This window comes from Erinaceus europaeus, chromosome 17 (genome assembly GCF_950295315.1).
Source record: "Erinaceus europaeus chromosome 17, mEriEur2.1, whole genome shotgun sequence".
Taxonomy (NCBI): domain Eukaryota; kingdom Metazoa; phylum Chordata; class Mammalia; order Eulipotyphla; family Erinaceidae; genus Erinaceus; species Erinaceus europaeus.
This window is the reverse complement of record NC_080178.1, coordinates 74,511,175-74,516,713: the sequence shown is the minus strand read 5'-3', so window position 1 is coordinate 74,516,713 and position 5,539 is coordinate 74,511,175. Positions and strand designations below refer to the sequence as shown.

Below are 5,539 nucleotides of genomic sequence, written 5' to 3'. Positions count from 1 at the left end.
CCTCCCCTCTCAATTTCTCTCTGTCCTATCCAAAAATAAAATAAAATAAAATAAAATAGCCACCAGAGCAGTGGATTGATAGTGCAGGCACTGAGCCTCAATGAGAACCCTGGAGGCTAATAATAATAATAATAATAATAATAATAATAATAATAATAATAATAATTCTCTACTGATTGCTGACACCATTACAGTGCTTCAGTGGTAACAGCTGTGAGTAGCTTTCTTGAACCCATAACACATATGGTAAAAAATAGTGACAACATTAACAACAACAACAAAAATAGACCAAACCATTTGCTAAAAGTCCCTTGTTGGTACTTATCCAACTTGGAGTCACAGTCAAGACTTGTAGGCCTGTCGTCCTGGCCTGAGATCGCAAAGCCACACCACTCCCTCCACATATGTGATGCAACTGTAAGTGTTGTGCGCTCAGCCATGACAGGAATGTGGGAAGCCACACCACAGCTCTGCCCTCTGTGACAGGAACCCTGATGAGAACTTTAGGCACTGTTTCAAATATTCTACAAGTTTTTGTTTCTTCTCCAATTACCCCCAAGGAATTTTAAAGCAACGACTTCAATTTAGGTCCAGCAGAGGGAGCCAGTCCCATGTTTGATGAGTGGCAACCACCCCTCCCAAACAAAAGCAGCTGCTTCAGAAAACCTTCATTGAGAGCCTAAGGAGACAGCATAGCGATTGTGCAAAAAGACTTTCAAACCAGAGTCCCAGATTCAGTTCCCTACACTACCATAAATCTGAGGTGAGCAGTGCTCTGGTACAACAATAATAATAATATTAAAAAGACCTTTATTAATATATATGTATATATATATCCTAGAACTTCTTTTTAAAAAATATTTATTTATTCCCTTTTGTTGCCCTTGTTGCTTTATTGTTGTAATTATTATTGTTGTTATTGATGTTGTTGTTGTTGGATAGGACAGAGAGAAATGGAGAGAGGAGGGGAAGACAGAGAGGGGGAGAGAAAGACAGACACCTGCAGACCTGCCTCACCGCCTGTGAATCGACTCCCCTACAGGTGGGGAGCCAGGGGATCGAACCAGGACCCTTACGCCTATCCTTGCGCTTTGCGCCACCTGCGCTTAACCTGCTGTGCTACCACCCGACTCCCATCCCAGAACTTATGTCTTTAAACATTTATATTGCTTCTAAATTTTGGCTATTATAAATAGTGCAACTATGAACAGAAAGTGCATATATCCTAAAAGAATTATTTATTTTTAAAATATTTATTTATTCTTTTTTGTTACCCTTGTTGTTTTATTGCTGTAGTTATTACTGTTGTTGTTGTTGTTGTTGGATAGGGCAGACAGAAATGAAGAGAGGAGGAGAAGACAGAGAGGAGGAGAGAAAGATAGACACCTGCAGACCTGCTTCACTGATTGTGAAGCGACTCCCCTGCAGGTTCGGAGCCAGGAGCTCAGACCGGGATCCTTATACCGGTCCTTGGGCTTTGCGCCCCCTGTGCTTAACCTGCTGCGTTACTACCAGACTCCCAAGAATTATTTATTTTTTAAGGGCCCATAGGTGGCACACCGGGTTAAATGCACATGTTACCATGCACAAGGACCCCGGTTCAGGACCCCACTTCGCACCTGCGGGAGGTGAAGCTCTGAACCTAGTATTACAGGTGTTTCTATTTTTTGGTAGACTGATCACAACCTTTGTCTATCTTCCTTCCTATCTACGTTGCTCCCTTCTTTTTCTTTTTCCTTCCCTTCTTTTCTTTCTTTCATCCTTCCTTTCCTTTCTTCTCTGCTCAGAGCACTGCTCAGCTCTGGTGCAGATAATTGGACCTGGGAGCTCCCAGCCTCAAGCATGAAAGTCCTGTCTCCCACTCCACCTCCCCTTTCTGCTTTTTTTCTTTTTACATTTGGTTTTCACTTTATTCTTTATTAACTCATTTTACTGTAATTTAGAACACCACATATATTGAGGATAAATGCTGTAGACACAACTACATATCTCATGCCACAGGGAAAAGCTATATAAAGAGAAAAACTGCAGCTGCTTCCACTCTGCAATTCCATCTAGAGGAATCCAAGCTGGCAAAGACGTCCTGGGTCCTGAATGAGGTTTCTTCTGGAAGCTGCCCAGATTTTTGCAGCCTGGGCCCTGAGCTGTGCCATCCTCCCAAACCTACATGTGATTTTTCAGTCTCAACTCTAGATGTGACAGAAGCACTACTCGGTGAGCTTCAAGGGGAAATGCCGTTCCTACCACTGCGGTCTCTGCAGGAAGTTTTAGTCAGACCCAGACCCCACCTCATTACACACCTCTGATTCTAGACTGGGAACCTTATCTATGGCTTTCCACTGGGACCTCGGGCCTCTCCACTGGCAAGGCAGAGCAATGGGAGGAACCCTATAGACACTTCCTGCTGACTTAGCATCCAGACCTAAAATCACTCACCCAGCCCTTAATCTGTACCTATCTGCCAACCTGCGAAGTTCCCAAGTTGTGTGTGTGTGTGTGTGTGTGTGTGTGTGTGTGTGTGAATGAGAGAGAGGGAAGAGGTTTGAAACAAGAGCGAGCAAGAACTTTCTCTGTTTTGTTTTTTTTTCCCAGTGAATCATTTATTTGGACAAGACAAAAACATCAGCACTGTGTCTCCTTTTATATAGAAAGTGGAACATTGCAAGTATATTAGGGTTTCTTTTTTCTTTTTCTCTCTCCCTCTTTTTCAACATAATTCCTTTCAGTCTGGTTCCAGGAACTGCTTCTTGTTTCAGGACTCACGTTTCAGTAACACATACGCATCCATCACAACCAGAAGAGCGTACTTGAATTTTGGATAGTCGTCAGTCGTTCATTATTATGGTGACCGTGCCAACATATGGTAGAAGCAAGCCCTCTGGCTCGGCCCACCATGTCCTTCTTCTCCAGCCAGTTCTGGCCTTCCTTGTACAAGCCTCGGTCATCAACTTTATTATTGTCTCCTTTTGTCAGAAATTTGATGTCGCTGTTATCTTTTTCATGAACTTTGATCACTCTGTGAACGATTGGGATGTCTCGGCCTTCAACTTTGAAGACAATTTTGCCGTCTCTGATGGGGTCTTCCCCGGAAGTTTGTCAGAAACAAAAGGTCTCCTCTGTGGAACGCTGGCTCCATGCTGCCGCTCAGCACCACCACGATGGGGCTCTCGCTGCCCGTGAGGACAATCAGGCCTTTCCAGATCATGAGCGCTGACGACACGATCATGGCGAAGCTGAAGACCTGGTAATAGAGCTGTCTCTTGTTCATCTTCCTCAGGTCCCCGAAGATGGCCAGACTGGACGTGGGGAGATGCGTCCCCACGGCGCCTGCCTGCATCATGGCCAGGTCACCGGGAGCCGCAGCAGCCGGCGGGCGACAAGCACCCCTCTCTCTCTTTATTATTATTATTATTATATTTATTTATTTTCCCTTTTGTTGCCCTTGTTTTTAATTGTTGTTGTTGATGTCGTTGTTGGATACGACAGAGAGAAATGGAGAGAGGAGGGGAAGACAGAGAAGGAGAGAGAGATAGATACCTGTAGACCAGCTTCACCGCTTGTGAAGTGACTCCCCTGTAAGTGGGGAGCGGGGGGCTTGAACCGGGATCCTTATTCCCTTGAGATTTGCGCCAGGTGCGCTTAACCGCTGCGCTACTGCCCGACTCCCTCTGTCTGGTTTTTTAACCTCTTGCTGGTAAGTGATTAGCCTTGATCCCTTGCTTTTGTTTTTAATCCGGATCTCTGAACATCTGGTAGTTCATCGCTTTCCAGCTCACAGGAGACTGTGGCTCTGTATAAGCATATCCGAACATGTACTCAAGGTCAAGATGGACAGTGAGAGGACAAAGTAGAGAGGATGACCAGCCTGAGAGCTGTGAAGTTCCGAGGACAGAGGATTTATTCTGCTAAAACTCAGTTTTCTCAGTACATTCCTTTTTTTTTTTTTTTTTTTAAGATTTTTATTTACTTATGAGAAAGATAGGAGGAGAAAGAACCAGACATCACTCTGGCACATGTGCTGCCAGGGATTGAACTCAGGACCTCATGCTTGAGAGTCCACTGTGCCACCTCCCGGACCACAACATTCTGGGTTTTTTAAAATGGAGTCACCTCTTCAGTCCTGGGGCAAACCAATCACAATGTGAAACCAGGTGCTTGTAGTGAAGCTATCAGTCCCTCACCTTGGTGAACCAGTGAGACTATGAAAAGGAATCCCATAGAACTGTCAAGTAGTGTGGTTTACATAGATCTTATATATGTAAAAAGTGTAATTACAACAATTAAATAAATTCTCAGGCCACAGGAACAGAATAGGGATGAACAGAAGAGAAGAGAAAGCAGGGTGGGTGCGTTGACTCCGGGCTGGATGGTGGTGGGTGGAAACTAGGCCTCCTGTAGCAGTCACAATGTTGCACACACAGATGTTGGTTTGTAAGCTGTTTACCTGAAACCTCTGTAGCTTTGTAAACCATTGGTAATTAATAATAATAATTAGTTATTATTATTAATTTTTTTTAACCAGAGCACTGCTCAGCTCTGGCTTATCATAGCACAGAGGATTGAACCTGGGACTCTGGAGCCTCAGGCATAAGAATCTTTGCATAACTGTTATGCCATAAACCCCCATCTGCATGAAAGTTTCTTTTTAAAAATATTTATTTATAGGGAGTCGGGCAGTAGCGCAGCAGGTTAAGTGCACGTGGCGCAAAGCACAGGGACCCGCTCAAGGATCCCGGTTTGAGCCCCCGGCTCCCCACCTGCAGGGGAGTCGCTTCACAAGCGGTGAAGCAGGTCTGCAGGTGTCTGTCTTTCTCTCCCCCCCTCTGTCTTCCCCTCCTCTCTCCATTTCTCTCTGTCCTATCCAACAACGACGATATCAACAACAATAATAGCTACAACAACAATGGAAACAACAAGGGCAACAAAAAGGAAATAAATAAATAAATATTTTAAAAATATTTATTTATTACCTTTTGTTGTCCTTGTTTTTTTTTTTAATTGTTGTAGTTATCATTGTTGTCGTCATTGTTGGATAGGACAGAGAGAAATGGAGAGAGGAGAGGAAGACAGAGGGGGAGAGAAAGATAGACACCTGCAGACCTGCTTCACCGTTTGTGAAGCGACTCCCCTGCAGGTGGGGAGCCGGGGGCTCAAACTGGGATCCTTATGCTGGTCCTGGTTCTTGTGCTTTGCACCACTTGCGCTTAACCTGCTGAGCTACCGCCAGACTCCCCCCCCACCCCCCGTACCAAAGTCTTTTTTGCACAACCATTATGCTATATTCCCAACTCCCTCCTCCTCCTCTTCCAAATCTTTTTTTTTTCCTGCTTCTTCACTCAGATAGAGGATGAGAGACAGAGGGAAAAAGAGGCATTCCAGTGATGATCCACTGCTCATAAAATTTTCCCCTTCCATAGTGTTCCATGTGGTATGGGGCTCAAAGCCTGATCTTGTGTACAGTGAAATGTACTGTCTCCTGGCCCAAGTCTTTCGGGATTTGAATTGAAGAAATTATCTGCTTTTGTGGTCTGGGAGGTGG

At 44.6% G+C, this 5,539-nt stretch overlaps 1 pseudogene; it reads right to left on the bottom strand.

Moving 5' to 3' along the window:
- Window positions 1-2,689: 2,689 nt before the first annotated feature.
- On the bottom strand, window positions 2,690-3,343 carry LOC103107116 (signal peptidase complex catalytic subunit SEC11C-like; annotated as a pseudogene).
- Window positions 3,344-5,539: the final 2,196 nt, after the last annotated feature.